General features: G+C 39.7%; 1 protein-coding gene across 3 annotated transcripts in view; it reads left to right on the top strand.

Moving 5' to 3' along the window:
* The first annotated feature begins 1,049 nt into the window (after window positions 1-1,049).
* WDFY3 (WD repeat and FYVE domain containing 3) overlaps window positions 1,050-24,092 on the top strand; it is a 261,585-nt gene continuing 238,542 nt past the window's right edge. For 2 of the 3 annotated variants that reach the window (XM_082838933.1, XM_082838932.1), the window contains exon 1: window positions 1,050-1,257. The gene's annotated coding sequence lies outside the window, so the exon portion shown is untranslated. The remainder of the gene's footprint in view (window positions 1,258-24,092) is intronic. The other variant, XM_082838927.1, reaches the window with a different exon arrangement.

Raw genomic sequence — 24,092 nt, 5'->3', positions numbered from 1 at the left:
CTGATGATCACTAGCATCTCTAGCTTTACCAAAGCGTGCTAATTGGGTCTAAACACTTGTTTGTTAGGACTGCAAAGGTATAAGTAATGCCCTTTACAGGAAAGGGGAAAAAAAAAACCCTAAAATCTTAAGGTGACCAGCTCAAGGTCACTGAGGGAAGGCAACCGAGACTGGGCTCTTCAATGCCTCGGTCCTTTATTGGGCCGGAGCCAAACACGACACCATCCAGGAGTTTCAAAGCTGCGTAGTAGAACAGCTAGCGTGGGCAGTCCTTTTGTACTCCAGCTTGTGTAAAATTAACCCAGCCTCCCGTTCTTCCATCGCTGCCTGACAGCATCCAGCAAATGGGTGTAGGGTTTAGGAGAGCAGAACCCAGCTGTCCTTTCTTAGCTGAGTCTTTGGACTAATTGGGACAGAGGAGGGTGAGAACCGCGGGAGAGGGCCTGGGATTGGGAGAGGGAAACGGGAGCAGCTGAGAGCAGGACGGGGGAAAGGAAGGAAGCTGGGGTGTGTACCTCTTGGAAGGGAAGGGAGAGAGGGACAAGAGTGAAAAGGGGGGCCAAACTCAGGCTAAGAGAATCGGAGCCCGCTGCCTGCAAGAGCGGGCGAAGCCAGCTAGTAAGAGAAGGGTAAAAGCGGGAAGCAGAGGGAAGGGAAGTAAGGAAAGAGGAAGGAAAGACAGAAGGGTTAAGAGGAAGAGCGTCTGCAATTTCTGCGGCCGGCTCAGTAGGAGGGGCAGGAAGGGAAAGAGGAGGATCCAGAGTCAGTCAGTCAGGCAGCCAGCGGGAGGTGGAGAAAGCCGGAGGAGGAGGAGGAGGAGGATTAAAGATGGCCACCAACAGCTGCGGGAAACGGCAACAGCCCCTCACTTTCCGGGATGGTCCCTGCGGGGCGGCCCGGCCTTGATGGAGAAGAGAAGCCCGAGAAGCGCCGAGGCTGAGGCGGCGGCGGCGGCGGGGACCCAGCGAGGAGGAGGACGCAGGGGAGCAGGGAGAGGGGCAGGAGAAGGGAGAGGCGGCGGCGTCGCTACCCTGGCCGCCTAGCGCCGCTGCACGCCTCGGCCGACCGGCTCCCGCACCCCACGGCCGCAGCATCGATCCCGGCCCGAAGCCTCGTCCCCCTCAGCGGGGCTCCCGGGCCCCACCGTGGACGCCGCGCCCGCCGCCCCCTCCCCGTCGCCAGCGCGCCTGCGGCGCGGAGCCCGGCCCGCCCCGGTCCCGCTCCGGGTCAGGCCAGCCTGCGCCCACCCGCCCTCCGGTGAGTAGTGCCCCCTGCCCGCCGCCTCCCACCCCCAGCCCTGCGCCCGGCGCGCCGCGGCCGCTTTGTTCGTAAGGGGCGGAGGCGCTGCCCACTCGCGGCCCTGCGCCTGCTGCCCCTGGGGACAGGCCGCGGCCCAGCTGCCGTCCTCCCCCGGGACAGCGCTGCCCCAGAGCCACCGCCGCCGTCTCCAGGGCTGGCGGCCTGGCCTGTGTCCTCCACCGCGGCCTGGAGAGGGCGCCGTAGCGGACGGGTCGGGGTTGGGGTCAAGGGCTGCGGTCGGTGGGGAGCGATGCTGGGGTAGTTCGGGGGGTGGGGGAGGAGGGGGCTGGACGCTACCTCCTGTAAGCAGTGGGGGCGTAACTTGGCGATACAGGAACCGGGGTCCGGTCCGGGTCCCTCAGCCAGACCCCGCGGGGTCTCGGCTTCCGGAGCCCCCCGCCCCCGGGCGCCGTCGAGCGAGGCCTCCATCCCTCGGGCGCTGTCTCCGCTGACTGCGGGCCTCTCCTGGCTTATTCCCGAGCCCTGCTCTTCCCCCCACCCCCACGCCCTGTGCTGGAAACCTTCGTTTGTGGAAGCAACCAGAGATGTTCTCGCGGAGTGTGTTTGCCCTTTTTTTCTCTTGTACGGGGGATGTGGTGGCATCGCGAACATTGACGGTTACTGTGGGATTTAAACAGCAGGTGTGACCTTTCCGACCAAAAGCCATTCGGCAGACCTGGCCAGTGTGTGATCCTCAGGTGCAGCGTTTCATTGATTTTTACCATTGAATTCCGAGATCTACGGTGTTAGGTTTTCCTTTCACTGAAATAATCAGATAAAACCGATTGAAAGGATGTTTACTATGTATGTGAACCCTTGCCTCGACTTCCAGTGCCTTAAAAATCGTTGTTTCCTGTGGGAAAATGGTGCTACTGCATGCGAAAAACTATTTTTTGTTCAGTGATGGGCATGAGTTGGTCAGTGCCAAGTGGTTATTGTAGTATGAAAACGAAACAATTAAAGAAAAACAAAACCTTTTGCTTTGAGATAGCAGCATATTTCCAGGTTGGAATTATTTGATAGCAGGTTTGGAACAGTTTCCACCATCAGACAGGGTAACAAATAAACAACATAAAGCAACCAAAAATATGTTTGATTAAAAAAATAAATAAACTAGATGTGCTAGTAGTGCGTACGTCTAGGAAAATATAAATCTCGCTTGAAAAGAAAAATAAAACTTTAACCTGGGACGCTAAGCATAGGAATCAGGTTTTTTTGATATTTAAAAATACATACTGCATTAGACTGACTTGGGAACCCTTCCTATGATATTTGAGCATCAGTGGTGCATGTTACACTATGAACCATTCATTCTCTGGCTGGTAGAAATATAGGTTTCTACTACTAGTGTCTTTTTGTGAGTTGAAATTGATTCATGTAAAAAATGTTATGCTTCTAATTTAAAATTTCTGTAGAAAGGAGATATGAATTAGAAACATGATGTTCTGGTCTTACTTGGAAAAGAAAAGTTTTTTTAAAAAAGTAAATGACAGTGTGCTGTTTCAATATTAGTCGGATTCTCTACTTTGACAATTCTTAAAATCCACTGCTCAACTTTGTAATTTTAAGAGTTTACATCAGGCATTTTTAATTTCATGCATGAGCTTCAGAGGGTCCTTGAATCCTTGGGAATCATATGAATGTAGCATATATTTGCATTTTCTTCTGGGGAAAGGGTCCATGGAGTCAACACATTCTCAAAAAGATCTGGCTATGTATGCAAAGAATTATGAACCACTGGATATATAATTAAAGAATAAATCTCCTATGTTAGGAAAATTAAAATTCTTAGGATTAGATTTGATAATTTATATCTTTCACTTCCAATTATACATAAGAAATGTTTGTTATTGACAGTTTAGCACATAGAAGTCATTTTTCATGCATTCTTATTGAAACCTCAGGAAAATGTTAATCCCATTTTACAGATGGGGAAATAGATATCGAGAGAAGCTTGTTCAAAGTCATAGCCACTGGTGGGCCAGCATTTGAGCACAGACTGTCTAAATTCAGAGCCAGCACTCCTAACAACAAGGCTGCACTTGGCTCTAAGTCAATGACAGCATTTGCTTGATGTTAAAATGAGTAATTGATGTTTCGTTGTAGTTGAAAAGTGGATCTGACATTGTCATAACACAAAATATCACGGGATTTTTGAGCCACTGACTCTGAGTAGGAAGAGACCTTAGTGATACTAACCTCTCTTAATGATACTAGTCTGGAATGACACTCAAAGTAGGGCCATTTCTACATTATTCTTGGCAGGATTATCCCGACCCTGTTTTTTTACTTCTTGTGATTACAAGTTCACTTTTTTTTTCTACCATTTTCTCTTTATGTGAGTTATCTATTTCCACTAAGTTCCAGTTCCCTCTTTGTATGTGTGATGCATTTGTCATCCATAAAAGAATTAAGAGATAAATGACTTCTACTCTATAATATTTTGTAGTCAGGTTTACTGGGTATAATTTACATGTGGTACAAGTTTTGGCAGATGTATACAATTGGCTGATCACCACCACAATCAACATATGAAACATTTCTATCACTCCAAAAAGTTCTCTCATGCCCCTCTGTAGCGAATCTGTTCCCTCTACCTCCAGGCCTTGGCAACTGTTAATCAAATTAATGTCCCTGTTGTCTTTTATAATATCACATAAATGAAATCGTACAGTATGTAGTCTTTGGTGTCTTCTTTCATTTATCGTAATCCTTTTTTTTTTTCCAACATCTATGGGAGTATAATTGCTCTACAATTGTGTGTTAGCTTCTGCTATATATAACAAAGTGAATCAGCCATACATATACACATATCCCCATATCCCGTCCCTCTTGCGTCTCCCTCTCACCCTCCCTCTCCCACCCCTCTAGGTGGTCACAAAGCACCGAGCTGATCTCCCTGTGCTATGTGGCTGCTTCCCACTAGCTATCTATTTTATATTTGGTAGTGTATATATGTCCATGCCACTCTCTCACTTCATCCCAGCTTACCGTTCCCCCTCCCCGTATCCTCAAGTCCACTCTCCACGTCTGTGTCTTTATTCCTGTCTGGCCCCTAGTTTCTTTAGAACCATTTTTTCTTTTAGATTCCATATATATATCATAATACTTTTGATATTCATTAAGTTGTTGCATGTATCAGTAGTTTTTTAAATGGTGTGCTGATAAACATTGTAACAGCCTGCTCTCCAGAAAAGAAAAAACAATCCCTGATTGATAGCATCTGCTAATTATTGCAGTGTGTATACTCTCATCATGGCCCGTGTTAAGCTACCTAAATCAGCTTGCAAAACTCCTGAAAATTAACAGTGGGCTTTCATAAGCTGTACCAGTCAGCCCTAGCACGCCACTAAATTTGTTCCTTTGTATTGTTGAGTAGCATTCCATTATATTGAGGTACCACGATTTGTTCATCCGTTCATGAGTTGGACATTTGAGTTCTCCGTTTTGGACGATTATAAATAAAGCTGCTGTAAACAGTTATGTACAGGTCTGTGTGTACGACAAATGTTTTCAGTTTTCTTGAGTTGTACCTAGGAGTGGGGTTACTGGGTCCTATGAAAAGTGTATTTTTATCAATATTGGTATTGAACTGCCAAACTGTTTTCCAAAATGACTACTGTTTTGCATTCTTATCTGAAGCAACGTAAGAAAATTTCAGTTGCTCTACACCCTTGTTGACACTTAGTATTGTCAGTTATTAAAACTTTAGCTGTTTGTTATATGTCTAGTGGTCTCCTTTAATGTTTTTGACTTATTAATTCTTACTTTCAATAGTATTTGAACCAGCGTAGGAAGTTTATGACAGACATTGCTAAATAATTTTTGGCCTGGTCATTGGTCATGATCTCAATATGAAGGCAATAGCACTTAAAGGATGTTTCTTTGAGTTTCTTATTGTACAGTTGGCTTTCATTTATTAAAATTGCTTTTATAAAAGAAAGCATCATTAGAGAATTCTGATACTTAGCTGTTAACATTTTTTAATGTGGTTTTAGAAAAAACTAGGTAAAGTTTTGTTTCTTTAAGAAAAATTTAGAATTAAAAAATTCTCAAATGATAAAGCATTTCTTCGATTTTTACTTGGACTTAAAGGGAAAACAATAGACTGAAATAATTCAGTCAAGTAGTCTTTGAAGTCATCCCAGATCTTGTAAGGAGCATTAATCCATGAATAATTGCAGCATTACTTTTCAATATTTAGAAAGCTGATTTTCATGTAATATTACAATGTGTGTTCCCCTCTGTTAAGGTGACTTTTGAGCAGAGGTTTAACGCATTTAAGGGAGTGAGAGAGTTTTAGATCTGGGAGAAAAGCAGGTGCTGAGGCCCTGAAGCAGGAGGGTGTTGAAGTGTTTAGAGAACAGTAGGGGGTTGGCTGGAGGGAGGTGAGAGCTGAGGTCAGGGTAGTGGAGGCCCACGGACCCTGTAGGCAGTGTAAGGACTTCTGATCTCAGTTTGAGCCTAGAGCGTGTCCTCTGCATGGACAGAGAAGTGTTCTGTTTCCTGCTTGAAGTTTCTGAAGTGTGCTACCCTCTACTTCCTGGAAGCTGGTCCTTTTACCAGAAGTAGTACTTGGTTGTCCCTCCCCTATGTGTTCGCTTAGCACCTTTTGTCATACCTTTACTTAATAGCTGCTTTATTTATCTGTCTCCTCCCCCTAGATGGAGGTCCTAGATTTTTCTTTTAAACCTCTGAATTCCTGTTTCATTGGATGAATGCTTGTGGAATTATGTTGCTGAAAATGGTGTTAATCATTAAAAACTGGGTAGGAGATACCCAAGAGTATTGCTCATGTGGACGTGGATTCTGTCTGTTTTGCTGACCGCTGTACATTTAGTGCTGGGACAATGAGCTGTGCATAATAGGTGCTCAATAAATACTTGATGAATGACTGAGTGGACATCCATGTGCCAGCCTCTGCTCACTCTTTCCTCTGCTTCCCTTGGGCAAATCCCTTAACATGTTTCCCTATGGCCTTCCTTTAACTGCATGCTCAAGAAATGCCAAATACTTAGGAAATTCACTCATTCATTCATTCTAAACAAATGTAATAATAAAGAAATGTAGATAATTTCTCTCCAAGCTAAATAGGATTCATTGCACAATGTTTTTGTTCATTCACACTTCTGTTTTCCTTTCTTTAATGGGAATTTTTGAGGTTACTTTATTACTGGGCCCCTGAATCTTTAATAAACAAGACACTGATTATTTAATAAACAAGACACAAGGTCTAGAATATCACTTCTATAAACAACTGAAGCAGAAGCGCTGCAGAGTGAGAAAAGTCTAGTATAGCAATAAAGTCGATATTTTGTAGTGTTTCATTTGGTTGAACAGGCAGTCATAGCTGCTGTATTATTCGACTGTATGGATGCAGAGTTTTGGGGTTTTGTGCTCACCACTGAGTTTGTAGAAATGTCAGGCTCCAGCACAGACACGCTCAACACTGGAACATCTAGTTTATCATCTTAAGCCTAGAATTGTTAACGGTAACTGCGAATCCCTCCGTCCTTACATCTCAGCCTTCCTCGTTCAGTCTGATTCCCCAGTACCTGCATGTGTTTGAACCTGCAGGAGAAGGACATTGGGAGATGCTAAGTATTGCATCTGCAGAAGCTGTAAAGACTTGAGGAAGAATATTTAAAGTAATGTTTTTTAGTGATATGAGTCATTTTCCCTCCATTTTTTTTTTTGCGGTACGCGGGCCTCTCACTGCTGAGACCTCTCCCGTTGCGGAGCACAGGCTCCGGATGCGCAGGCTCAGCGGCCGTGGCTCACGGGCCCAGGCGCTCCGCGGCATGTGGGATCTTCCCGGACCGGGGCACGAACCCGCATCCCCTGCATCGGCAGGCGGACTCTCAACCACTGCGCCACCAGGGAAGCCCTTTGACATACCTTTGATAGGTATATCTTCAACACTTGATGAATCTGCCAGGCCCAGCTTCCTCTTCCTGTATAATGTTTCTTCCTAGTTGTGTCCCTCTGTTCTCCAGCCAGTATGGACTTCACGGGGGCCAATTAATTTAATATTAGCCTAAGAAAAGTAGGAATCTGGTACACAGTCATTATCTAATATTAGAAAGTCATACCAAAATTATTTTGTATTTTTTCTTTAGGGGGGACAACTAGTTTATCTGCACAGAATCTTTTAGGTTTATTGCCTTCCCCTAAGTAAAGCATCCACTAAAAAAAAGCATGTAAGTAAAATTTTGCTTATAAATTATATAACTTAGGAGGTGATTAATTATTGTAAATATATAGGACTCAACACTTTAAAAAGAATCCCACAAGTGTCTTCTCAAAATATCCAGATTTCTTAGTACATTTTGAGTGTTTGAGTTTAGAAAAGCAGCTTACTTGTTTTAATTTCCCTAACATTTGTTCAAACTGCATTACCTTACTGATATATTTTTTAAATTTTGAAGAAATTATAAACTCACAGTAAGTTGCGAAAATAGTAGAGTCCCATGTACCCTTCACCTATCACTCTTGACCAGTGGTAATATCTTACATGACTATAGTACAATACTGATTTATATACTTTATTACTAAAAGCACAGTGATCTTGCTAGCCTTGAAAAATGTTGACAAATACAAGAATGTTGATATTTTTGTTCTCCCCAGAGAGTGAAGAGGTTAGATTCTATACTTTGTTTCCATGGGCCAGCAGACCAAGGGTCTGTTCCTTCCCTTAATTTTCTGTGAAAAGGGCAACAGGTAACTACGCAAATGGCTGTAAGTCTTAAGAAAATAAATGTTTACTGTCACTCCTAGGAATTCTAAGACTTCATTATCAAGTGAAAGAATGATAATATGTTTTTTTATGTTTCCTTATTCTCTTTGTCCTAGAAATCCCTCAGTAAATTCATAATCAGTTCTTCTTGATTAAAGCCTGGGTTTCTCTGACTTTAAAGCCCAAGTTCTTTTCCTGTGGCACACTGCTCATTAAAACACAGTGATTTAGATGATAAATGCCACAGTTAAGTAAACAAGTATGAAATAAAAATAAACTCAGTTATTTTTAGAAATATCATTGTCGATTGATTGCCTAATAATTTTATTATATTCAACTTGCTCTGGGAGCCTACTTCTTATTTCCCAAAATGATAATACACTGTAAGTAGGTTCTCAAATGATGCTATAATGTATATTAATAATTCTATACTCTTTTCCTAATTATTTATTAAATGTTTTATTGTGTGCTGTCCTGAGTACTCTGGTAGATACATGGATGTTTTAAGACATGGATAGTCCTGCTCTCAATAACTTTATAATATAATGGAGATCAGATGGATGCATAAATAATTGAACAGTATGTGATTAGTCTGTCTGAGGGGTACAGAAGTTCTATGGATACTTAGAGAGTAGAAAGATTACTTTTAGTTGAAATGCTTAGGGTAACCCTAAGATGAGGTTTGATCTGAATATCAGGTGGATTGGTAGAAATTCCTTGGTGAAAACTGTGAGATTTACTTATATCAGAATTACAGAAAATTATAAAATCAATCGATTTCACCATCAATGAATCAGATGAGGTCTCTTGGGAAAAAATTAGTCTGAATTTATTATTTAAGTAATGAAGAAAAGGAATAAGGATAAAGTAAAACATTTAGAAGAAAACATATTTTTAACATGAAAACCTTAGCTTTGCTCCTGAAGCATTTTACAACTAGGTCACCATGAAAATTGTACTAAATATGACTTCCCTAGCATGTATTCTTTTTAAAGATAACTTGATCTGTTGGATTGATGACAGACATGCTTTATGTATTTCATTTCATTTGCTAAGTCCAGAAATAAATTAGATGAGTTACCTCTTTGGTCAAGATGAAAACTGATTTGTTGCTGTTTTATTATTTCTGAAGTCTGACCACTGTTTAAAGTATTTTTATTATCTCGGAGTGAAGTAGCATTGAAAAAATTATCTTGACATTGTGAACTTCAGCATTGCTAAGAGGTAGCTATTGGTGGTGGGCTTAAAGCAAAGGCTGGAGAAGGAAGGGAAAGGACAGTGTGGGTGAGTGGAAACACCATGAGGGGGGAACAGGGAGAGAGAGAGAAAATAAAGAGTTCCCTGTAAAAGGGACTTGTTCTGCCCAGGTCATTCAGTCTAGCAGATGCTGACCTATACCTAGTCAAACCTGGAGCATTTCCGAAAGCTCGTTTCTTCGTCAAACTTATAAAAGAGCAGAAAATGTTGAGTTTGCTTCAGTTATACAATAAATATTAATGAAAAATGGTGTCATAACATGCATTTGTATTCTTTGCCTCCTTTTCCACAGAGACCTAGATTTAAATCTGAATCACCAGAGTAAATAAGTTCAGTGATTCCCCGCTTGAGTTAGGTTACATAACCACCACATGCGTTGGCATAGGTGTTTATACTTTAAGGAGGATATGGGGAATCCTGACACGACATGGCAGCTGTGGAAAAGGCATTAAGGCCACCATTGCACCAACATGCACTTGTGTAGTTGGGAGAGGGCAGGGGGAAAATGTGCTGAATAGCCTTTCTGAGATGATAATACTAGTGATGTCTATTCGTAGCTAGGGGTGTTGTGTCTTTCTTAGAAAGCTTATTCTTTTTTCTCTTTATGGATTTTCATGAACTCTGATTTTTCTCAGTCTAATGCATTCATCAGAAATGAGCCATTTTTTGACTGCTGTTTGCCGGCATTAAGAGATCTTTAAAAGGATCCCCATATTCTAACCTTTCTTCTTGCTACTCTGCTTGTTGACGCCCACTTTAGTGCAGAATTTAATAGTTGCTTTGCATATCCTAATGTCATCCAACAAAGCATCATTCCAGTCCAGTGAAGTTCTGTTCAGTGAGTGCTATTTTTTTTTTTTTTTTTTTTTTCGCGGTACGTGGGCTTCTCACTGTTGTGGCTTCTCCCGTTGCGGAGCACAGGCTCCGGACGTGCAGGCTCAGCGGCCATGGCTCACGGGCCCAGCCGCTCTGCGGCATGTGGGATCTTCCCAGACCGGGGCACGAACCCGTGTCTCCTGCATCGGCAGGCGGACTCTCAACCACTGCGCCCCCAGGGAAGCCAGTGAGTGCTATTTTAATGGAAGAAGACTGGTTGCATTTCAGGACCTAATTGTTAATTTGGTCCTGTTATTTAACATTAAGCAAGCATACATTATAGATAGTAATCACACCTGGATGTGCTTTCTTGTGTTTTGTTAAAGTTTAGAAATGCTCTTAAATGATTAACGTAATGGTGACACTGATTTGTATTAAATTTTTTTATCTCAATTTTCTAAGTAGCAGAGTTAAGTACTATGCACAGGTTTTGAGTTAGACTTGCATTTTGTCATCAATTATCATTAAGAGATCAATAAGAAAGTCCTGTTTTTATTTAAAAAAAGTTTAAAGATGGCAGAGTGACTAGTAAAAAATGCTATAGCTTATTGGAGTTACAGTTAAAACTAAATTTCATTATTATTTTCCTCTTGGGACTTCAAATCACTAGAAAATGTCTATGAACAGCAATTTAGAAGATAAATTGGCCAGATGACTGAAATAGAGAAGTCCTACCAATGTAAACAAGTAGTAAGGTGAATTTTTAAAAGATAAATATTAAACATAGTGTTTGAGGAAAGTGTTATAGTAATATTAAGTTAGAATAGAGGGAAATAATTACCTGGTGAATAGTTAAAAGCAGATGAAATTAATCCATCATGTGAGCTACATTTTGCCTTGTGTTTATCGACTAGTATGGAGTGTTTTGGGGAAATGGGACTTAGGACTCACATTATACTTGGTTTTCTTCGAGTAAGGTCCTGCCTGGCAGTTGTCATTCCACAGTGGCTTTATTACACTGTAAGATGAGTACATTTGACACTGTTTTACTAGCCATCTGAATCCTTGATTTTTTTTTCATTCAACAAGAGAATATTAACTGTCTACTTTGGGTTCTGAAAATAATAAGATGATAAGATACTATTTCTCCATTCAAAGAGCTAGTAAACTAGTTTAGTTTATGAACAGATAATTATTAAATAATATGGTAACGACATCTGCTTTGAGGTTTTATTGGCTTTCCTTTCTAGCCACAGTATTTGGAGTTCCTTATTATCCATTGTACTTGTTCTTACTGCAGCCCTCTTGGCTTGTAAGAGGCCTGAGGTAAATACACACACCTTTTTCCTTGAATCTTGGGCTATTTTGCAGTTTTTTGTTATGTCCATAATGATCCCATTTGTAACTTGATCTTTAGTTAGGAATCAAGGTAGAGAAAGCCAGGAGGGGAAACACCTTTAATGAGGATATACTATTAATAACAAAGCTAGACTTTGGAGAAAATAATGGGAATCCCATTTTTTGGCAATAGTTTTGGCAATAATTTTGGCAATAATTTTGGAATTAGAAATTTAATCATGTTTCATAAAGAAGAATTCAGCATTGATCAAAAGAGATACTAATTTATATGATTAGATGTATATACTTTATTGTTTTGATGTACCTTATTTGTTTTGTGTCAAGAAATTTCTGCTTGAACTCTTGGGAATGAAATGGTCATTTCTGTATGCTATAATAGAATATAGTTATAAAATGTGATTTTTTTTTCTCTAGTTTTAGAAATTATAATCTGATGATTTAAAAAAAAATTTTGGCATGTAAATGTCCAGGATTCATATGATGTTATTTTAATATCACTGTATTACAAAGTTTCCAATTCATACCATTTAGAAAAAATTTCTCATTTGTTTGTTTTGTTTCTAAATTATGTTACGTTTGTATACTTTTACCATATCTCAAGATTTGATAGAGTTTTATTGTATTTGTGATATGACAGAGCATGGCCAAGTTTTAGAGTAGGGCCGAGCTTACTGTTATACAGGACAGACTAGAATGAGTCCACATTTGAAAGTTTGCTGCATGTTAGAGCCAATCTCACCTAAACTACAGGTGTTTGAGAAAAAGTTCTCTTTGGTAGCCCATGTCAGGGATAGAACAGGCAGAGAACAATCTGCACAATCTATTGCTAATGGGAATTCAAGGTGAAGAAGCACATAGAATTGAGAGAGAGAGAGAGAAATTAATGAGTGAGTTCATAAATTTATACATATATTTATATGATTGGCTGCCAGAGAATTCTGTCTGGGTACTGGACTCTAGATAATGGCCTGATACCAGTCCTTGGGATTGGGACTGATAATCGAAAGTAGGCGTCCCAGTACTAGGAAGACACCAGGCAGGGACCAGACTAGGAATCTCCAGAAGTGTTAGAACAGAGGCCTAATTACAATAACTGAGGTATAAACAGGGCTAGAACAGCAGAGAGGGTAAGAGTAGAACGCAGTGGGTATCAGAACAATCTAGGAACCCTAGTAATCTAATCTGGGATGTAAAGGTTGGGTGAATTAATGTTAATAGTGACTTGATCCAGAATTGAAGATTAGGGCTGAAACTGCTTAAGCATCCCTTGTCAGAAGTCTATATCTAGGTTATAAGTGACCGGAGAAGCAAGGCACATGGAGAGCACAAACAGACTAGACTTGAAATTTTTTAATATACTATTGTCTTTTAAGGACAGAATTCATTTCCATTGTTAATCAGTAATCATTCACTTTGCTTTGTTGGCACTAGTATGGGATCACGAGATGCAGAGAACTGCTGACATTTCAGAGTAATGTCTTAACACGGAACTGGTGCTAAAATGAACAGACTGAAGCTTTGGGGTAAATGTGCTTTCTTGCAAAACAGGAGGATATGAAAAAGCACGTTAGGCATGAGAGTTCTAATGTCACAATTCTGAAGGCAAAAGTACACTGTTAGTTTAGTTTTTGAGCGGGCTAAGAGGAAGCAAGGAAAATGACTGTGATAATTTGACGTTAAAATGAGAACCTTGCATACCTTTTTACTTCCTAGAAGAAGTCAGTAGCATTTTGGGGTTTCAGTCAGCTGATACTCACCAGCTTAAGGGGGACCAAAAGGCATTTTTGGAACCCATACTGGAAATTGATGAATGGAATGAGTGGGGCTTGAACAGAAGAAACCAGAGCAGCTCTTGGGAGCTCATCAGCAGGAGTTTTTATACCTTCTTTCCAGACCCCTGCCATTAATGTGACTTCACTGTAAAGATTTATTCTCTGCCTTGGCTTTTCAATTTTTATATTCCAACAAGAAATTATTAGATTAGCCCTTTTCAGCTCAGGGATCTGTCTCCTAGAGCCAGAGGACCCACGGTTATGATGTGCAGTCATAACCCCAGGAGTCTGCCCCTGTGTGGTGGGGACCATCCCCACAGAAAGAGAAATGGAAAGCCAGGCAGCCCTCCTAGGGGACGTTTAGAAGATCTCACCCATTAGTAGTTTAACTACCCCTTTTCCTTCCCTTCTCTTCTTTCCACTCACTTCCCTCCCCACTTGTATAAATGTTGAGATAACCCTGCTATATCCCATCCATGGAGGCAACTTTTCCAGTGGGAGAAAATCTAAATGCAAGCTGAAGTGCCATATTCAGAGGCAGTACCATAGGGCTACTGATTCGGGATGATATCATGCTGCCCCTGGTTCCACTGTGATTCTATCTTGATATTTTACAACATAAATTTAATTCCTGCTAACTTGCCATCTTCATGATTGGGAGAAAGGAAATAAAAAGAAAATGTATTTAAAGGGAAAGACGGGGGTACTTACCATCTACCAGTGACTAGTATGGAAACTAATCGTGGCTACAATCCTTAATATTGTATTAGTGCACACACCCTGACCTGTTTCACTTCAGATTTCATACCTTCTGCTAGCATCTCGGCTTATCAGGGTTCTTTTTCTCACAACCTGACCCAGTCCTTCATTCCTGAAAGCGTTTGAGCTCCTTGTAGCTCTGACTGTATGGTGTTGTGATAGGCTTCCACTAACCTTAACACTGCATAGTACTACCAGAACTTACTCCAGTGGATTCCCCTGAGTTCTTCTCATGGTCTTCCTAGCCCCCAAAGGTAGAGTAGCAACCTCTCGTCCCCTTGATAGTCATGGACAGTCATTCTTAACCCATCCTGTAGCCTTCATTTTTGCTTGTTTTTCTACTGTCATGAAGAAATCAAACTGAACATGATAAGCTCAGCTTTCAGTGGAGTAAAACAGTTATTCTGTCTCCTGGTAGAAGTATTTTTTTTTTTTTTTTTGGTACTAAAACTTCTAGGTCAGCAGATTCCAGAGTTCATAAGATAAAAAGCAAAACTTTGAGAGCAGAAAAGACACCACTCCACTATTACTGTTTGGTTCCCACATCCAGTATATTCTGGAGATGGGAGACAGCATATTTTGGTAGATGGTTCTGAGCCCATTTTGTATCCTGCAGGACAGCACCCAAAATTCAGAAGTTTTTAGCTCTGGCAGTAATTCTTACATCAAGCTTCTATAATCATTGCTTCCTACTGTGGGGACACCTGTGTCTGAATAAGAGTATTTGGTAAGATTAATCAGGGCATGTGCATCTACCCTTTGCCATTTGAAGTGAATTCCTGGATCATACGCCATGTGATTTATAAGAAGCATTCAGTTAATCCTGCATAGTGGTGCTGGCAGAGGCAAATTCAGAATTGGTGACTCTTACAGCAAGGATCGCCGTCACCATTTCTGTAATCCAAGGGGCTTGATGCCTGCTAAGAGGTAGTGCCTGTGGGGGACTCAGGCAATTGGCTTCTCAATAGTAGAGGCAGTGAGGTCAGTCTTAGTGAGTCAATGTAATTGATCCCTTGCATAACTGCTTCTCCTGCCAGCTGCTTGTGGTTATTTTCATGAAACCACTGAGCAAGGACTAGGCTGGCTAGAGAGGAAGTATGACTTGATCTATGATGACAGTCATCTTGTCCACCCAATTATTAACAGGCTTTATATTTTGATTTGTTTGCATTGATTGGCAATGGCAGGGTTCTGGTGAGGAATCTTTTTACTGTGGTTCTGTTGTGAGAGGTTCATTCAAATAGCCATTCCCTAAATCTCCCTATTAGTTTTATCTCTGATCTTTTTCTTTAAGGCCATTGATCATGGCACAGAAAAGGGAAGGATTGTAGGCACTCTAGCTACTCTTAAGAAGTGTCTACAACAGAAATAATAATATATTCTGTAAGTTCCCAAAACTTAAGCAAGATTTCAAGTCACATCCAATGGCTGTGTTAAATTTTAACCTATTTTTGTCTTACTTGACTCAAATCTTTTCCCCTTTTGATTTCATGTTTTACAGTTCCTCAGTCATAAAAGCCTCATTTAAAAAATTTTGGTTAATAGAATTTTAAAATGTCATATATCCTGTATTTGTGATGGCATGTGTGTGTACCTATATATACTCATTTGAGCAGAGAAAATGTCTAAAGACTGTTAAAGACTATATTTGGGGCATGGGTTAGGGAAAAAGAAGAATTGGTGTTGTGGTGGAGAGCAGTATTATTGTTTCGCTTCAAAAAATGTGTTCTACTTGACATTTCATATTCTACTAAGCATGTATTTTTATTAATATGAAAAATGCCAACATATGATTTTTGTTTCTTATAATGTTAGGAGAGATAATTTTGGGATGATTAAGGACTAAAAAATAGTACTTACATATAAAGCTATCTGTGCTGCCAACAAAAGCATATGAAATTTTTGTTTAAATTGAAGTACAGTTGATTTACAATATTGTGTTAGTTTCAGGTGTACAGCAAAGAGACTCACCTGTGTGTATATATATATATATATATATTTCAGGTTATTTTCAATCATTTGTTATTATAAGATATTGAATATAGTTCCCTGTGCTATACAGTAAATCTTTGTTGCTTATCTATTTTAAGTATATATGTAATGTTTTAAATTTTTTTTAGCATATGTATTTGACAATCAGATGCTTTTTGAAAGGCATTGCATGAATTAGTTTTTTATGTAATTACACTAAAGTTGAATCTCTTTGCTTTTCTCATCAACATAAAGTTTCCACTTAAAACTGTAATTGAGGGCTTCCCTGGTGGCGCAGTGGTTGAGAGTCTGCCTGCCGATGCAGGGGACACGGGTTCGTGCCCTGGTCCAGGAGGATCCCACATGCCGCGGAGCGGCTGGGCCCGTGAGCCATGGCCGCTGAGCCTGCGCGTCCGGAGCCTGTGCTCTGCAACGGGAGAGGCCACAGCAGTGAGAGGCGCACGTACCACAAAAACAAAACAAAACAAAACAAACTGTAATTGACAAAAAGTATAATATATCCTAATCTGAAATGCCTAGAATTCAGAGGTCAAATTGCAATAAGGAATTGCAGAAGAGAGGCCTTCAACACATTATTTTCCTTTGCTAATTTTAGTTTTCATGCCTGGGCATCTGATAGGACCCGGACCTATGCTATGAAGGGCTCTTAAAGTATATGGATATATTTTCTAGGTTTTAGTATTTGCAGACCATTTTGTATCATCTTCAGACTACTAGTTGATGATTTTGTCACCTTTCAAAGAACCATCCATTATCTAGCTCCCTCTTTCTCTTTTTAAATAAACCTATTCCTTTGAGTATATACATAAATAAAAATGAAGAAACTGTAGGTATACAGCTCAATGAATTTTTTCTAAATGAACATTCTGTACCATTAAAAAAATGAAAAGGTTAGCCAAAGACTGGGAAAAATATTTGCAAAACATATATCCAGCAAAGCATTTGAACCGCAATATCTTAAGAACTCTCATAATTTAATAATAAGACAAAGAACTGTGTCAAAAAATGGGCCAAGGATTTCAACAGACATTTCACTGTGGGTATATGAATGGCCAATACGTACCACATAGAAAGATATAAGTACATAGAAGGAAGCTCAACATCACTAATCATTAAGGAAATGGAAAACTTCCCTAACATGGGAAAGGAAATAGTCACCCAAGTCCAGGAAGCACAGAGAGTCCCATACAGGATAAACCCTAGGAGAAACACACCAAGACACATATTAATCAAACTAACAAAAATTAAATTCGAAGAAAAAATACTAAAAGTAGCAAGCGAAAAACAACAAATAACATACAAAGGAATTCCCATAAGGTTATCAGCTGATTTTTCAGCGGAAACTCTGCAGGCTAGAAGGGAGTGGCAGGATATACTTAAAGTGATGAAAGAGAAAAAGCTACAACCAAGATTACTCTACCCAGCAAGGATCTCATTCAGATTTGATGGAGAAATCGAGCTTTTCAGACAAGTAAAAGCTAAGAGAATTCAGCACCACCAAACCAGCTTTACAATAAATGCTAAAGAAACTTCTCTGGGTGGGAAACACAAGAGAAGAAAAAGACCCACAAAAACAAACCCAAAACAATTAAGAAAATGGTAATAGGAACATACATATCAATAATTACCTTAAATATAAATGGAGTAAGTGCTCCAACCAAAAGACACAGACTGGCTGAATGGATGCAAAAACAAGACCCGTATATATGCTGTCTACAAGAGACCCACTTCAGACCTAGGGACACATACAGACTGAAAGTGAGGGGATGGAAAAAGATATTCCATGCAAATGGAAATCAAAAGAAAGCTGGGGGCTTCCCTGGTGGCGCAGTGGTTGAGAGTCCGCCTGCCAATGCAGGGGACACAGGTTCATGCCCAGGTCTGGGAAGATCCCACATGCTGCGGAGCAGCTGGGCCCGTGAGCCATGGCCGCTGAGCCTGCACGTCCGGAGCTTGTGCTCCACAATGGGAGAGGCCACAACGGTGAGAGGCCTGCGTACAGCCAAAAAAAAAAAAAAAAAAGAAAGCTGTAGTAGCAATACTCATATCAGATAAAATAGACTTTAAAATAAAGACTGTAACAAGAGATAAGGAAGGACACTACGTAACAATCAAGGGATCAATCCAAGAAGAAGATATAACAATTATAAATGTTTATGCACCCAACATAGGAGCATCTAAATAAATAAGGCAGATGCTAACAGTCATGAAAGGAGAAATCAACAGTGACGCAATAATAGTAGAGGACTTTAACACTTCACTTACACCAATGAACAGATCATCCAAACAGAAAACAAATAAGGAAACACAAACTTAAAATGATACGATAGATCAGATAGATTCAATGGATATTTATAGAACATTCCACCCGAAAGTAGCAGAATACACTTTCTTCTCAAGTGCACATGGAACATTCTCCAGGATAGATCACATCTTGGGTCACAAATCAAGCCTCAGAAAATTTGAGAAAATTGAAATCACATTAAGCATCTTTTCTGACCACAACGCTATGAGATCGGAAGCCAATATCAGGAAAAAAACAGTAAAAAACACAAACACATGGAGGCTAAACAGTGCACTACTAAATAACCAAGAGATCACTAAAGAAATCAAAGAAGAAATAAAAAAAATACATAGAAACAAATGACAACGAAAACACAAGGACCCAAAGCCTATGGGATGAAGCAAAAGCAGTTCTAAGAGGGAAGTTTATAGCAATTCAATTTCACCTCAAGAAACAAGAAAAATCTCAAATAAATAATCTAACCCTACACCTAAAGCAACTAGAGAAAGAATAAAGAAAACCCAAAGTGAGTAGAAGGAAGGAAATCATAAAGATCAGAACAAAAATAAGTGAAATAGAAACAAAGAAAACAATAGCAAAGATCAATAAAACTAAAAGCTGGTTCTTTGAGAAGGTAAACAAAATTGATAAACCCTTAGCCAGCCTCATCAAGAAAAGAAGGGAGAGGATGCAAATCAATAAAATTAGAAGTGAAAAAGGAGAAATCACAACTGACACTGCAGAAATACAAAGGATTATAGGAAACTACTACAAACAACTATATGCCAATAAAACGGACAACCACGAAGAAATGGGCAAATTCTTGGAAAGGTACAATTTTCTAAGACTGAACCAGGAAGAATTAGAAAATATAAACAGACGTATCACAAGTAATGAAATTGAAACTGTAAATAAAAGTCCTTCAACAAACAAAAGTCCAGGACCAGGTGGCTTCACAGGTGAATTCTATCAAACATCTAGAGAAGAGCTAACACCCATCCTTCTCAAACTCTTCCAAAAAATTACAGAGGGAGGAACACTCCCAAATTCATCCTCAAAGCCACCATCACCCTGATATCAAAACCAGAAAAAGATATCACAAAAAAAGAAAATTGTAGACCAGCATCACTGATAAACATAGATGCAAAAATCCTGAACAAAATACTAGCAAACAGAATCCAACAACATATTAAAAGGATCATACATCATGATCAAGTGGGATTTATCCCAGGGTTGCAAGGATTCTTCAATATATGCAAATCAATCAGTGTGATACACCATATTAACAAATTAAGGAATAAAAACTATATGATCATCTCAATAGATGCAGAAAAAGCTTTTGACAAAATTCAACACCCATTTATGATAAAAACTCTCCAGAAAATGGGCATAGAGGGAACCTACCTCAACATAATAAAGGCCATATTTGACAAACACACAGCAGACATCATATTCAGTGGTAAAAAACTGAAAGCATTTCCGCTAAGATCAGGAACAAGACAAGAACGTCCATTCTTGCCACTCTTATTCAACACAGTTTTGGAAGACCTAGCCACGGTAATCAGAGAAAAAAAAGAAATAAAAGGAATAAAAAGTGGAAAAGAAGTAAAACTGTTAGTGTTTGCAATTGTCATGATAATATACATAGAAAATCCTAAGGATGCCACCAGAAAACTACTAGAACTAATCAGTGAATTTGGTAGGGTTGCAGGGTACAAAATTAATGTACAGAAATCTCTGGCATTCCTATACACTAACAACGAAAAATCGGAAAGAGAAATTAAGGAAACAATCCTATTTACCATTGCAGCAAAAAGAATAAAATACCTAGGAATAAACCTGCCTAAGGAGGCAAAAGACTTGTACTCAGAAAACTATGAAACACTGATGAAAGGAATCAAGGATGACATAAACAGATGGAGAAGTATACCATGTTCTTGGATTGGAAGAATCAGTATTGTGAAAATGACTATACTACCCAAAGCAATCTACAGATTCAGTGCAATCCCTATCAAACTAGTAATGGCATTCTTCACAGAATTAGAACAAAAAAATTTACAGTTCACATGGACACACAAAAGACCCCGAATAGCCAAAGCAATCTTGAGAAAGAAAAACGGAGCTGGAGGAATCGGGCTCCCTGACTTCAAACTATACTACAAAGCTATAGTAATCACGACAGTATGATACTGGCATAAAAAAGAGAAATATAGATCAATGATACAGGATAGAAAGCCCGGAGATAACCCACACACATATAGTCACCTAATTTACAACAAAGGAGGCAAGAACGTACAATGGAGAAAAGAAAGCCTCTTCAATAAGTGGTGCTGGGAAAACTGGACAGCTACATGTAAAAGAATGAAACTACAACACTCCCTAACACCATACACAAAAATAAAATGGATTAAAGACCTAAATGTAAGACCATACAGTATAAAACTCTTGGAGGAAAACACTCTTTGACATAAACCACAGCAAGATCTTTTTTGACCTACTTCCTAGGGTAATGAAAATAAAAACAAAAATAAACAAATGGGACCTAATTAAACGTAAAACCTTTTGCACAGCAAAGGAAACCATAAACAAGAAGAAAAGACAGCCCTCAGAATGGGAGAAAATATTTGTAAATGAAACAATGGACAAAGGATTAATGTCCAAAATATACAAACAGCTCATGGAGCTCAATATCAAAAAAACAACCCAATCAAAAAATGGGTAGAAGACCTAAATAGACATTTCACCAAAGAAGACATACAGATGGCCAAGTGACACATGAAAAGCTGCTCAACATCACTAATTAGAGAAATGCAAATCAAAACTACAAGGAGGTATCACCTCACACTGGTCAGAATGGCCATTATCAAAAAATCTAGAAACAATTAATGCTGGATAGGGTGTGGTGAAAAGGGAATCCTGCACTGTTGGTGGGAATGTAAATTGATACAACCACTATGGAGAACAGTATGGAGGTTCCTTAAAAAACTAAAAATAGGGCTACCATATGACCCAGTAATCCCACTACTGGGCATATACCCTGAGCAAAACATAATTCAAAAAGAGTCATGTACCACAGTGTTCATTGCAGCCCTATTTACAATAGCTGGGACATGGAAGCAACCTAAATGTCCATCGACAGATGAATGGATAAAGAAGATGTGGCACATATACACAATGGAATATTACTCGCCATAAAAAGAAACGAAATTGAGTTATTTGTAGTGAGGTGGATGGACACAGAGACTGTCATACAGAGTGAAGTAAGTCATAAAGAGAAAAACAAATACTGTATGCTAACACATATATACGGAATCTAAAAAAAAATGGTACTGATGAACCTAGTGGCAGGGCAGGAATAAGACGTAGATGTAGAGAATGGACTTGAGGACATGGTGAGGGGAGGGGAAAGCTGGGTTGAAGTGAGAGTAACATCGACATATATACACTACCAAATGTAAAATAGATAGCTAGTGTGAAGCAGCATTATAGCACAGGGAGATCAGCTTGGTGATCTGCGACAACCTAGAGGGGTGGGATTGGGAGGGTGGGAGGGAAGCTCAAGAGGGAGGGGATATGGGGATATATGTAAGCATATGGCTGATTCAGTTTGTTGTACAACAGAAACTAACGCAGTATTGTAAAGCAATTATACTCCAATGAAGATATATTAAAAACAACAAACAAACATGAAGATACTACTATACACCCACTAGCATGTCCAAGAATCAAGTCTCACAGTGTTAAGATTGATGAGGATGTGGAGCAACTAGAAGTTTCCTCTCATACATTGCTGGTAAAATGGTATAGCCACTTTAGCAAATAGTTGGTTAGCTTCTTACACAGTTAAACATTCCTTATGAGCTGTAAATTCCATTCCTAGGTATATATCCAAGAGAACTGAAAGGATATGTCTGCAAAAAAGCTGATTTTCATAGCAGCATTATTAAAAATGGTTTTAATTTGCTTTTCATGAGTAAGGATATTTACATCCTTTCATCTGCTTGTTTACCATCTACATCTGGTTTATTTTAGAAGTATTGACATCTTTTGCTCTTTTGAAAATTAGGCTTCTTGGGAATTCCCTGGTGGTCCAGTGGTTAGGACTCCGCACTTTCACTGCCGAGGGCGTGGGTTCAATCCATGGTTGGGGAACTAAGATCCCACAAGCCACAAGATGCGGCCAAAAAATAAATAAAATTAGGCTGCTTATTTTATTATTATTGAGTTATAAGAGTTCTTTATATATTTTGGAAATACCGGTCTTTTAGCTGGTATTTGTTTTACAAATACTTTCTCCCATTTTTAAAATAGTGGCTTCATTTTTAAAACAGTGTCTTTTGAAGAGCAGAAGTTAATTTTTTTTTTTGCGGTACATGGGCCTCTCACTGTTGTGGCCTCTCCCGTTGCGGAGCACAGGCTCCGGACGTGCAGGCTCAGCAGCCATGGCTCATGGGCCCAGCCACTCTGCGGCATGTGGGATCTTCCTGGACCGGGGCACGAACGGGGCACGAACCCGTGTTCCCTGCATCAGCAGGCAGACTCTCAACCACTGCGCCACCAGGGAAGCCCGAGCAGAAGTTAATTTTGTTGAAATCCAGTTTCTCAGTTTTATCTTTTACGCTTTGTGCTTTATATCCCATAGAACTTTTTGCCTAACCCAAAGTCACTGATTTAGCACCGTTTGTTTTTTTTTTTGTGTGGTATGTGGGCCTCTCACTGCTGTGGCCTCTCCTCCTGTGGAGCACAGGCTCCGGACGTGCAGACCCAGTGGCCATGGCTCACGGGCCCAGCCGCTCCGCGGCATGTGGGATCCCCCTGGACGGGGGCACGAACCCGTGTCCCCTGCATCAGCAGGCGGGCTCTCAACCACTGTGCCACCAGGGAAGCCCTAGCACCGTTTTATTCTAGAAGTTTGATAAGTTTAAGGTTTTACATTTAGGTCTGTGATCCATTTTGAGTTAAAGGTTGGATGTAATGTGATGTATGGGTTGATTGAGTTTTTTTTGTTTTGTTTTGGATTTTTGTATGTGGATGTCCAATTGTTCTAGCACTGGTGAAAAGCTTTTCTGTTCTCCATTCAGTTGCTTGACATCTTTGTCAAAAGTCATTTGACCATGTATGTCTATCTCTGTTTCTGAAATCATTCTTTTCCATTGATTTAGGTTTCTGTCCTTTCACCAGTACTGCACTGTCTTGATTACTGTGGCTTTATAATAATAAATCTTGGTATCATGTAATATGAGTACTCCAGTTTTGTTTTGTTTTGAAATTGTTTTGGCTATTCTAGTTTCCTGGCTTTTCTATGTAAATTTTAGAATCATTCTGATGGTTTCCAAAAAAAAAAAAAAAAAAAAAACTACCTGAGTTTTGATTGGGGTTGCATTGAATCTGTAGATAAATTTTGGAGAGGAGTGATAATTTAACTATGTTGAGTCTCCCAGTCCGTGAATATGGGATATCTCTTCATTTACTCACATCATCTTTGATTTATCTCATCAGTGTTTTATGGTTTTCAAAATACAAATCTTGCATATAGTTTGTTAGATTTATCCTTAAGAATTTCATGGTTTGGTGGTGGTATTATAAATGGCAATGTAGTGGATTGGCCAAAAAGTTCATTCAGGTTCTTCCATAACATCTTAATGGAGAAACCCAAACAAACTTTTTGGCCAACCCAATATAAATATGTAATTTCCAAGTGTTTCATTGTTGATATGTGGAAACATGATTGATCTTTATATATTGGACTTTGTATACTACAACCTTGTTAAATTCCCTTATTATATCTAGTAGGCTTTTTGTTGTTGTTTTTTGTAGA

The sequence above is a fragment of the Leucopleurus acutus genome (assembly GCF_964270905.1).
Source record: "Leucopleurus acutus genome assembly, chromosome: 4".
In the NCBI taxonomy this organism is placed as follows: domain Eukaryota; kingdom Metazoa; phylum Chordata; class Mammalia; order Artiodactyla; family Delphinidae; genus Leucopleurus; species Leucopleurus acutus.
Note: the sequence above shows the minus strand (reverse complement) of the source record. Positions and strands in the feature narration are given on the sequence as shown.